Source organism: Cherax quadricarinatus, chromosome 11 (assembly GCF_038502225.1).
Source record: "Cherax quadricarinatus isolate ZL_2023a chromosome 11, ASM3850222v1, whole genome shotgun sequence".
Classification (NCBI taxonomy): domain Eukaryota; kingdom Metazoa; phylum Arthropoda; class Malacostraca; order Decapoda; family Parastacidae; genus Cherax; species Cherax quadricarinatus.
The window spans coordinates 44664854-44677523 of record NC_091302.1 but is presented as its reverse complement, the minus strand read 5'-3'; the positions used below and the strand labels follow the sequence as shown (position 1 = coordinate 44677523).

Genomic DNA, 12670 nt, shown 5'->3' with positions numbered 1-12670 from the left:
ACTGTGAAAAATATTCCTAGTATCCCCTCAGCTCCATTTATTCTTAATTCACAAATTGTGGCCTCTTGTTACATCTGGTCTCATTGCAGTTACATCAAGCTCTTTTAAGTAGTTTCATCAAATCCTTTATTGAGTTGATGCTTTATAGCTTTTGATTTAAAGTCATCATTATGTATAGCTTTGGGGTAATTTTGATTCAGTATTGGCCTTGATGCTACTGTATATTGTTTTCAAACTGTCTTTCAGCTTTCCTTCATATCCTTGTCTATGAGTTTCTTGGTTTTGTGTTTACACTGCTTTTTATCAGTTTGTGTGTGTTTTTTCTTTCCATGCCCTGTTAGACTTTTCTTTGGCCTCTTTGTATACTTGGTATTAACCTTTCTTTTGCCATTTTGCACTTTGGCTCCATTACCCCCATCTTGTATTGCTGTACCTTCTGTTAAAGGAACTGACTTATGCAGATCTTTTCCTGTATGGTTCATTGTCAAAATGATGTCGACTCAAGAAATGGGTTGAGTAAAAAATTCTGGTAATGATTATATGTAGCAATGTGAAATATAGTAACATGAAATTACAGTAAAGATTGATAAAACAGATATCAAATAGTGCTGTGTAATGGACAATATATATCTGGTCAGATGAAGGCTTGGTGGAATGGGCTAAGTCTGCTGCATAGAGACTGTGTGTTAGTGGTAGTGGCTCTGTTTGGTGGGCCTCCCACATAACAGACCAAGTCTACTATATAGAAATTTTGTTTGTTAATAGTAGTGTTTATATGTTGAGTAGGCTCCTAATACACTGGCCCAAATCAGCTGCATCAAGATAGTCTCATCAGTAGCATGTATATTTGGTAGGCCTCTCAGAATGTACAAGTCTGCTGCATCAGTCATTTTTATGGAAAGAATTTCTGTTTAACCCTTTGAAAAGAGTCCAGAGGCCAAATCTCAGTGTGACATCCAGGGTCCAAGAATTTTCAAATTTTTTTTTTATTTTTTCTTATGAAATGGTAGAGAATCTTTATCTGAAGGTAATAACACAAAAGGTACAAAATTTGATGGAATATTGACAAAATTACGCTCGTGAATTTTGCTGCGTCAGCGATATTTCCGCATCGATGATTTTGACTCGCATTTTGGCCAATTACACCTACAATCCGACTTACGACCTGCTCGACATATGACCACTCGACTTACGACCATGTTTATCCTAAACCTTACAGTATAAAATATAGTACTAACAGCATAAAAAGTAAAGTAAAAAATGAAATACCAAAATAAAACAATAAAATAAAGTCATTACAAAAATGTGATGTTGATATTCAGTAGTAAGGTTTGACTTGCGTCCATTTCGACTTGTGACCGGTTGGTTGGAACCAAGCTCTGTCGTAAGTCAGATGGTACCTATACATTATCCCAGTTAACCAAATTCTTAGCTATTTCACTAGTATTACTTCTATTTTATCGACTAAGCACAAGAAATAGCCCAGTCAGCTGTTTCAACTACCCAATAAAGTGATTGGAAATTGGTAATTTGGCCAGTTTAACACAAAGTTCAAAATATTCCAGTTTCAAAATAGGGTTCAGAATAAACAATGCAGGCATTCCTGGCACTAAACTAACATTTCCTCTGTTCATTAGTTATGTTTTCAGGCTTTACAAATGAATTCCATTTTGATTTTTTATTCACACAATGAATTTTTATTCAAACCAAAAAATAGAAGATTTACTGTCATGCAATATTGTAATAATTGTATAAATAATATCAACACATTCGTGAATGTATATTAGACCCACCAGCTGACATGTACATATTAGATGTGTGACATCAATTGTTTATTCTTGAACATCCGCAAAAATTGAACATTTCTGCTACTTTGAGCTCAGTTTCAAGCCATTTTCAACACTAAAACCAGTCAAAATCATCTCGGTTTCTGTAATATATCTTCCATTCTATCAAATGAGACAAAGAAATTGTGAATACAGCTGTAAAAAACATACGAAAAAACTTCAGATTCACTGTTTTAATTCAAAAAGTCGCATTCTTTTATGTTGTGCACACTCGCCGCATAGATGCATTCTCTTATATCTAGGCCCAAATTTACCACTTGCAGCTTATCTGAGTGAGCTGAGCTCAAGCCGTAGTTCTACGGCTTGGACCTAGGCTTCAATGCCGTAGAACTATGAGACGGACCATCAGAGGGTTAAGTAGACAGTCCTCCTTTCCTATATTAGTTTGTGTGTATCACTACATAAAACTTAAAATTTAGTAATAAAATTTGCAAAACTTAGGTGTTGGATGGAATGCTTAATAATGGTCTTTAACCCATTCAGTAGTTTGGATGATAGAAATTGTGTACAGTAAACCCTTCATTTAACAGACTTCAGAAATATAGTACAAAATCTTCTTGGTTGATAGATTTAGAGACTATGGACAAAGTCCTTTTGTTGCAGAATTATTGCTACAATCTTGACAAACCTATCTTTGCTCTAGTCACCATAATTGCCATTACTGGCCACCCTCTCCTTCCAGTTAGTCTGTTAAATAGAGGGTTGACTGTACATCTTCAAATAAAAATTTGCAGAAATGAATGCAATCAGTTTAACCCTTTCACTGCCCAGCTCTCTGCCATTTGTATTGCTCCCAGTGTCCACTTTAAAAAAGTTTTTGTTTGAAATAGTGGTACCTTGGTATACGTCCTTAACCCCTTGACTGTTGCGACCCCAAATCCTGAGGCATCTCCTGGTGTCACAAAATCCCCCCCCCCCCCCCCACAAAAAAAAAAAACAAAAAAAAAAATTCCTTATGAAATGATAGAGAATCTTTTCCCAATTGAAATGACATTAAAAGAACGAAATTTGATGGAAAACTGACGGAATTACGCTCTCGTGAAGTTAGCGACCTCGGCGATATTTATGAATTGGCGATTTCACCCACTTTGAGCCCTATTTTCGACTAATTCCATTGTTCCAGTCGACCAGGCTCATAGCTATTTCTTTAGAACTCCATTTTTTCTATCGATTAAGTACAAGAAACTGCCCATTTACTGATTTCAACTACCCAATAATGTGGTCAGAAATTTGCAATTTGGCCAATTTTGCGAAAATTAAAAAATATGACAATTTCAAAATAGGGTCCAGAATGAACTATGCAGATATTCCTGGCTCTAAAATAACATTTTCTTTGTCCATCAGTCACGTCTCCAGGCCCCTCTGATATTACTCTTTCTTTCTATTTTGAATTTTTATTCAAACAAAAAAATAGAAGATGTACTGTTATGCAGACTACTGTAATATTGTAATAATTGTACAAATAATGTCATCCCATTCATAACTGCATATTAGAATGGCTACTTGGACATTTATTGGAAAATAACATCATTTGTTTACTTTTGAACATCAGTAAAAATCAAACATTTCCCCTAATTTGAGCTCCATTTCAAGGTTCTTTTCATAGTAAAACCAATCAAAATCACCTCTATTTCTATAATATGTTTTCCATTCTATCAAATGAGACCAAGAAAACGAGAATACAACCATAAATACTATATGAAAATAGACAAATTCGGTATTTTAATAAAAAAAAAAGGTCTGTTTTTTTTCTCATTATGCACTGCGTGTGGCAGGATTTTTTTTTTATATGGTGCACACTGACCACACAGACCCATTCTCTCACATGTGGGCCTATCAGCTTTCTCCTGCTTGATTTGAGACTGCTAGAATTTGAGTATATATATGTCAAAAACGGTGGCTCGCAAGACGTATATATACAACCAAAACAGTCATGGGGTTAATCCATTCCAGGACCTTGGACTTATACCAGACAGGATGTACATATACCAAACAAATTTTCCCATAAGAAATATAGGGAAAACGATTAATCTGTTCTCTTGAAAAAAATCGTATTGTTATTGGCATGTTATACATTGATGGAGTTGTATAAAATAATTTAAACACTGCTTAATATAACATGTAATTTAAACACTGCATACTACTAACATACATACATAAATACAAAAGAATTAGATGAAATAAATGCATTTTTCACCTCGCTCTACTTTGCTGAAATAAGTTGAATGCCTACTAGGATAGTGCTGAGAAGATAGGAGGAGGAAATGTTATTGTTTGGAAGGAGAGTCCCCTTCTCTTTGCTGTCTCTCTTCCCTATTTGGACCTGGTTGAAGCTCACAGGTTTGACTTTTACTAAAAATCTGTCCAAAGAACTTTTCTGCTTTCTCCTCAGGATGTTTCGGAAATGTGACATTGTCTGGTCATTCCAGACAATGCTATTACGGCTTGTTTGGGCTTTGTTGGGGTGGTACTTCTCTGCAAAGTTTTTGACATCCATCCATTTGGGAAAGATTTCCTTGATTAACCGTTTTAGGGTTTCGGCCATACTAGTACGGCTTACACCCCAGGGTTTTTGACGTACTAGTACGCCTAAATTCTAGCGCCCTCAAATCTAGTGAGAGAAAGCTGGTAGGCCTACATATGAAAGAATGGGTCTATGTGGTCAGTGTGCGCAGTATAAAAAAAATCCTGCAGTGCGTAATGAGGAAAAAAAAACTTTGACCGTGTTATTGGATTAAAACAGCGACTTTGCACTGTATTTTCGTATGGTATTTATTGTTGTATTCTAGTTTTCCTGGTCTCATTTTATAGAATGGAAGACATATTACAGAAATTGAGATGATTTTGACTGGTTTTACAACGAAAAGTACCTTGAAATTGAGCTCAAAGTAGCAGAAATGTTCGATTTTTACCAGAGTTCAAAAGTAAACAAATCATGCCAAGTGTCCAGTACACGTCAATTGGTGAGTCTAATATTCTTTCACAAGTGCACTGATATTATTTATACCATTTCTACACTAATGCAGTAGTCTGCATAACAGTAAATCTTCTATTTTTTGTAAGAAAAATTCAAAGTGGAAAGCCAAAGAAATATAAAGAGGGGCCTGGGGATGTGACTAATGAACAGAGAACTTGTTATTTTAGTGCCGGGAATGTCTTTCTTGTTTATTCTGGATCCTATTCGGAAATTGGCATCTTCTGAAATTTGTGTGAAATTGGCAAAATTGCTAAATTCTGACCACTTTATTGGATAGTCGAAATCGGTAAATGGGTGGTTTCTTGTACTCATTCGATAGAAAAAAATGGAGTTCTAGCGAAATATTTAGGATTTTTGTTGACTAGTACACTGGAATTGGCCGAAAATAGGGCTCAAAGTAGGCAAAATCGCCGATGCGTAAACATTGTCGAGACCGCTAACTTCATGAGAGCATAATTCCATAAGTTTTCCATCAAATTTCATACTTTTGGTGTCATTATGATCGGGAAAAGATTCTCTATCTTTTCATAAGAATTTTTTTTTTTTTTTTTTAATTTGGGGACCCTGAGAACAAGTCTCGGAGAGGGCCTGGGGACCCTGAAAGTGTTAAGAGCTTTTCCCTCACCCTTCCACTGTGTCAAATGATACCAATAAAACCATAAAAAAAATGCTAGAAAATGCCTGAAAGTTGCTATGTACCATTCTGCAACAAACAGATTTTGTCTATTCTTTGTGAATTGAGTGACCCAGTAGATTTTGATTACATAAATGCTTAGTTGCTGTATATGTATGTAGGTAAGATATGTATCTGTACAGTGATTATACTAAGTAATAACTGTTTAGTTTTGCAGCAGTTATACATAGTAAAAAGAAATATAATAAGTACTGTATAGTACGTATATATGTGGTATTATATTTTTCTAATTTCTCTAATAATTCTAAGAAAAATTATATACCGTACAGTACCTTGAACACATTTGGATATTTATATCAAAATACTGTACTGTAGCAAACACACATTGACCTTTCTGCACACATTCTGTGCTATGTAGTGGACCCCTGGTTTTCACTTGGTCCGGATATCGTACAATTCGGATTTCGACCACTTTTTTCGGTGAATTTTTACCCCGGGTTTGATACATCCGCTCGGATATCGTCCATATCAGACACATCCACCTAATCCATCTAATGATATTTTCTTCAAAATTATATAAGAAACACATTACATAGCATATAAACATGCAATGTTTATGGAGGTGTGCTAGCCAGGCAGAGGGAAAACATAATGTTTTCTCTTGTCCAGGATCAGAGAAAACATGTGTGAATCTGCGTTGGCCCAGTCACTGCCCTTAACCCTTTGACTGTTTCAGGGCCCTGTCTGAAACTGTCATTCTATGTCGCCAAATATTCGAAAAAAAAAAAAATTATTTTTTCTTATGAAAATGTTAGGAATATTTTTACTAGTGTTTTAAGCCTAAAAAAAAATTTTTGCCATCAGTACTTACCGAGATATAGAGCTGCAAAGTTTGCAGAAATCGACGTGCGTATGGCAACAGCGGCGACTGCCGCCCGCCCGGTATTCTTTTATTTACTCTAATTCAAAGGTTTCTTGCATTTTTCAATATTTTTCTTTTCCAGGTAACTTATGTGGCCTGTGAGACCAATGTAAGGTGCATTGTTCAAATATACACTCATTATTTACAACACAATAACAGAACAAACTTTATCACTATTAGTTTGTGTATACACTTTGTTTACACAAACAAACAATACAAAACAATGTTTATTACTATTGTTCCATAATATATATACATATGTACAGTCACTAACCACGTTCCTAGAACTGCTGCAGCTTGTGGAACTCTTTGAAACATGGGTATATGCAGAGGGGCACTTCACACTCCTCACACATAAAACGAGTGTCTCTGCGTGTTTGTGGGCGTTTTGTGGTATGCATACATACATAACACCTCTTCTGAGCATTTTTCTTGGCAGTAGTAGGAGGCAGTTGTATGGGGTAGTGATCACCAGGCCTCAAACGAGATGACGTCTGTGGGCGCTGGTCTATTGCAGGAGTTGCTCCTTTGTACTTTGCAATTATTTGTCTGATTACTGACAGGCAAAATTCACCATATTTTGGTGTTTTGTTGGTCTTCAACTTGTATATGTTATAAGCATTTAGCATAGAGATATCAACAAGATGGAAAAAAAGTTTGATATACCACTTATAACTCTTGCGTACACAGTCTGCAAACCCAATCTGCATGTCACATTTGTCCACTAAGCGCATATTGAGGTTGTAGTCCATGACAGCTGCAGGCTTTAGAATGGGTTCATTGGTCTCTCTGTTGTCCCTGCCACTGGGTACCATTTCGTTTGTGTGAACTGATGTCAACAATGTGACATCACGTTTGTCATGCCACCGAAATGCCATGATGTCATTGGCAGCAAAGGCTTGCACCTCACCTCTGCGAGTGCCAGCGTCGAACCTTGGCATATGTTTGCGATTACCACGCACTGTGCCACACACGTCTGTCAAGTTCACTCGCAAGAAATCACTGAGTAAGGGGCTTGTGTACCAGTTATCAGTAAATAACATATGCCCCTTACCAAGATATGGTTCCATCATTGTTCGAACCACATCACCAGAGATACCCAATAACTTCATGGTATCTCTCAAAGTATTACTGCCAGTGTACACAATAATATCTAAAACAAGACCACTTCTGCAATCACACAGTACAAATAGCTTTATACCAAAGCGTTTCCTCTTGCTTGGTATATATTGCTTGAATGAGAGTCTTCCTTTGAATAAAATCAAGGACTCATCAATAACAAGCTTCCTGAAGGGATAAAAATACATGCAGCACTTTTGTTTCAGGTACATAAGCACATTTCTTATCTTATATAACCTGTCGCTTCTGTCAGGCCTGGTTTTGTCTGAAAAGTGTAACATACGCAACAGTATCAGGAAACGATTGACACCTATAATGTCACTAAAACCTGGAGTTGAAATCAGGCGATCTGTTGTCCAGTATGTGGTGACAGTGTGCTTATACACATGTGGCATAAGCATTATTGTGGCAAAAAACAGGTACATCTCTGCCACAGTTGTCTCCTTCCACTTGTGTAGCCGTGATTTTGGTGAGAGAATTGTATTTGCCATGGTGTATTCACAGTATGTGTTGGTTTCCCTGACAATGATGTCCATCAGGGGTTCATCGAAGAATAACTCAAAGCAGTCCAGTTCACTGGCATTGTTCCCAAGTGGACAAGATGGCTTTATTCCACTTTGTGTTTCATCAAAGTCATGGGGACTGGGAACAAACTCGTCACCGTCCTGCCAATCCCAGATGCGGTCTGCTGGTGGGGTCTGGATATTGTACCGTGGTTGTGGCTGTGGTTGTGGCTGTGCAGGTTGTGGTTGTGCAGGTTGTGGCAGTGTGGGGTAGGGTGAGGCTGGTTCTTCTGCTGAGTCAGCCGCGTGGCTAGTAGCGTGGCCCGGTGATGGTGCCACATGGGCCGTGCCACCCTCACTATCACCACCACTGCCTCCTCCCTCACTGTCACCATTCATACCCATCGTTACAATATCATCATCTTCACTATCAGGTCGTGGTGTTGGGCCACGGGATGTGCTCCCAGAGTTTCTCCTTCCCCTTGGAACAACATATGAAACACTACCAGACCGCATGCTACGTCGTACATACTGGCGCTTCACTGGGGAATATTCACTCTCACTGTCACTAGAACTGCTTTCAATGACCTTGAAATCACTATCACTATCACTATCACTGCTATCATCAGGGTGTTGTACACGACCAAATAGTTTCCTCTTTCGTCCTGGTACAGGCGAACGTGAACGTGAACAAGCCGGCACAGCACCAGAGGTCGAAGGTTGTGGGTCATCTGGGTTTTCGTCACTATTTACGTTATCCTGGGCACTTTTTTCGGTAACACTCACTTGAAAACCCTTGAATTCACTGTCACTGACATTTTCATCGCTGTTAGAGCTATCACTTGGGAACAAAAGACCTCCAATCCGGCGAGGAGTGAGGAACTTCTTACCGAGAGGCATGGTGAAAATGGACTGACAACATGGCGTTCCCACAATGCACCGCTAGGTCCGAGATTTTTTTCACAGGGTGCACACCGACCACTGAGACCCATTCTCTCCCGTGTAGGCCTACCAGGCCTTTGGCGCGCGATTTGAAGCCGCTAGAATTTGTGCGTATAAATACGTCAGAAACATTGGCTCGTAAGACGTATTTATACGTCGGAAACAGTCAAAGGGTTAATACATAACGCTTTTGTTTACAGTTTTTGGCATGTATTACACCTACCATCCGACTTACGACCTGCTCGACATACGACCATTCGACTTACGACCGTGTTTTCTATGCTAAATTTCTGGGAAATAAACAACTGTTTGTGTTGTACACAGTGTTTATCCTAAACCTTACAGTATAAAATACAGTACTAACAGCATAAAAAGTAAAGTAAAAAATGAAATGCCAAAATAAAACAAAATAAAGTCATTACAAAAATATGATGTTGATATTCAGTAGTAATGTTCGACTTATGTCCATTTCGACTTACAACCGGTTTGTCAGAACCGAGCTCGGTCGTAAGTCGGATGGTACCTGTATTCATTACTTCTCCCTTTGTTTATGATGGCATCTAAAGGTAGTAGTTAGAAACAATTAAACCCAGTGAACATGGTATGTTGATGGTAATAATATGGCTCTGGACTGCATTAACCCTTTGACTGTTTTGGTTGTATATAGTATATGTCTAATGAGCCAATGTGTTTGACATATATACGTATACTCAAAAATTCTAGTGGCTTTAGATCAAGCAGGAGAAAGCTGGTAGGCCCACATGTGAGAGAATGGGTCTGTGTCGTCAGTGTGCGCAATATAAAAAAAATCCTGCAGCCAACTAGTTAACGAACGAGTAAACAAAAGAGAGAACGAGATACAGAGTTTAGACAATGTAAGAACACAAACTGAACAGGTAGTGGGCGATCACTTGGTCAGGCGAAATAAATGCATATTAATATGTGTCTACTTTTAGTTCATTCAAGTACGTTTGTAAGTTTGTAAAACATTGACCTCAATATTTTTTTTTATTATAATAATAATAACCTCACAATACAAATACTCTTACATTGTGTACAAGTTGTACAGGTTAGTACAGAATAAACAAACAGCAACACACCATTTTTAGAGTGAGTGAAAATAATAATAATAATAATAATAATAATAATAATAATAATATAAAAAGCACTAAACCCACAAGGGTCATAAATTGCTATATATAGAGTGAAGGCATACGAAAAGAATATTTTTCTACAGTTATCCCCCAGTTTGACTATAGAAAACGTAATTCTTCCGACACTACCTACACAGCCGCTTTGTAAACAAATCTCTTATTTACGTCAATTTTTATTCTGTGAGTGTATGTATCATGTTTATATGCTATGTAATGGGTTTCATATATAATTTTGAGGAAAATATGATAGATGGATTAATGAAAATGCCTATATTAACGTAAAATAAGACATTTAACCCTTTGAGGGTTGACAGGCCCTCTCCGAAACTCGTTCTCAGGGTCGGCCAAATTTAAAAAAAAAAAAATTATTTTCTCTTATGAAAAGATAGAGAATCTTTTCCTGATCATAAAGACACCAAAAGTTTGAAATTTGATAGAAAACTTACGGAATTATGCTCTCGCAAAGTTAGCGGTCTCGGCGATGTTTACGCATCGGCGATTTTGCCCACTTTGAGCCCCATTTTCGGCCAATTTCACTGTACTAGTCGACAAAAAACATGAACATTTCGCTAGAACTCCATTTTTTCTATCGAATGGGTGCAAGAAACCACCCATTTATGAAATTCAACTATCCAGTACAGTGGTCAGAATTTAGCAATTTTGCCAATTTCACACAAATTTCAAAAGATGCCAATTTCCGAATAGGGTCCAGAATAAACAAGAAAGACATTCCTGGCACTAAAATGACATTTCCTCTAGTCATTAGTCATGTCTCAAGGCCCCTCTTATATTCTTTTGCTTTCCACTTTGAATTTTTATTTTCACAAAAAATATAAGATTTACTGTTATGCAGACTACTGCATTAGTGTAAAAAATGGTATAAATATTATTGGTGCACTTGTGAAAGAATATTAGACTCACCAGTTGACGTGTATTGCACGCTTGGCACGATTTGTTTACTTTTGAAGTTTGGTAAAAATCGAACATTTCTGCTACTTTGAGCTCAATTTCAAGGCACCTTTCATTGTAAAACCAGTCAAAATCATCTCAATTTCTGTAATATGTCTTCCATTCTATAAAATGAGACCAAGAAAACTAGAATACAACAATAAATACCATACGAAAATACACTGCAAATTCGCTGATTTATTAAAAAAAATGGTCAAAGTTTTTTTTTTTCTCATTATGCACTGTGTGATGCAGGATTTTTTTTAGACTGTGCACACTGACCACATAGACCCATTCTTTCATATGAAGGCCTACCAGCTTTCTCCCACTAGATTTGAGGCCGCTAGAATTTATGAGTACTAGTACGTCAAAAACCCCTACGCGTAAGACGTACTAGTACGACCAAAACCCTCAAAGGGTTAATGTGCCCAAGAGTGATTATTATTATGTAATATTAGCGTCATGAGTAGAGAGACTTAGCAATTTTAATGTGTACCTGCACATCAGCACAGTGTAAGACCGCTTGCCGTACAGCAAATTTTGGTCATAATTTGACATCGCCATATTAGCGGAACGCCATAAGGCGAAATGCCGTAAAGAGGGGCCCTAATGTATACCACAGACTTAAGTCACTTAGTAGAGCATAAGTAATGCGAGATATTTCAGGAGTGATTGTTGGAAGATTTCGCTTTTTAGTAACACAAGTGTGTGTATTACAACCACAAGAATGCCATGCCAGTGTTGATACTCTTCAGGTTACTTGTTCTCTCCAAACTGGGTTACTGCTGTACCCTAACAGCTCTGTTCTAGGCATGCAAAATTGCTGACATGGAAAATGTGCAGAGAACCTTCAGTGCATGCATAAATTTTGTCATGCACCCAAATTACCTGGAACATTTTAAATCCCTCAATCTGTACTCCGAATGTAATTAATTGAAAGAGATTCTATAATCTACACACGGAAAATTTGAGAGGACTGGTCCCAAATCTGCTCTCACAAATCATTCCCCATGAAAGCAAGAGGCTCTTCAGATGGTGACAAATACCTTCCCATGAAAAGCAGGGGTGCAGTGAGTACATTAAGGAAAAAATAAGTGTGAAGGGAGCAAGATTTTACATTACCCTCTCTTCATTTATGAGGTGGATTACCAACAAATCCCTGGCTGTCTTCAAGAAAGAATTGGGCGAGTTCTTAAAGTCAATTCGTGGTCAACCAGGCTGTGGTGCATGTGTTTGACTTTGTGTTGATCGTGGTTGATTAGGTAATCCACTGGGAGACCTGGTCTGGGACTGGGCTGCAGTGGTGTTAACCCTCAGAACACACTCCAGGTAGGCCCCTCAGAGTCCACTTTCAGACCAGACCCTCAATATTGGAAAAGATATATTACAAGACTAAAAACTATTATGGAACTCACAGGCAGGTAAAGATTACTATTATCATTTTTACCATTTTGTTTTTGGAAAGATTTGAATGCGAGACTGTTTACTGTATTTATTTTTTTTTTTTTTTTGAAATCTGTTGTATATGTACAGTACAGAACTACCATAAGAAATATTTTTGTTAGGATGATAGGTTAGAAAAATTTTTACTAAATTATCTTGTAACCATCTCTGAATTTTTTCT

The 12670-nt window shown here is 37.5% G+C and overlaps 1 protein-coding gene across 9 annotated transcripts in view; it reads left to right on the top strand.

Annotated features, from left to right (window-relative positions):
* The window catches only part of MTA1-like (metastasis associated 1-like), a 360550-nt gene that overhangs the window by 29440 nt on the left and 318440 nt on the right, over positions 1–12670 (top strand). The gene's annotated exons all lie outside the window — the stretch shown is intronic.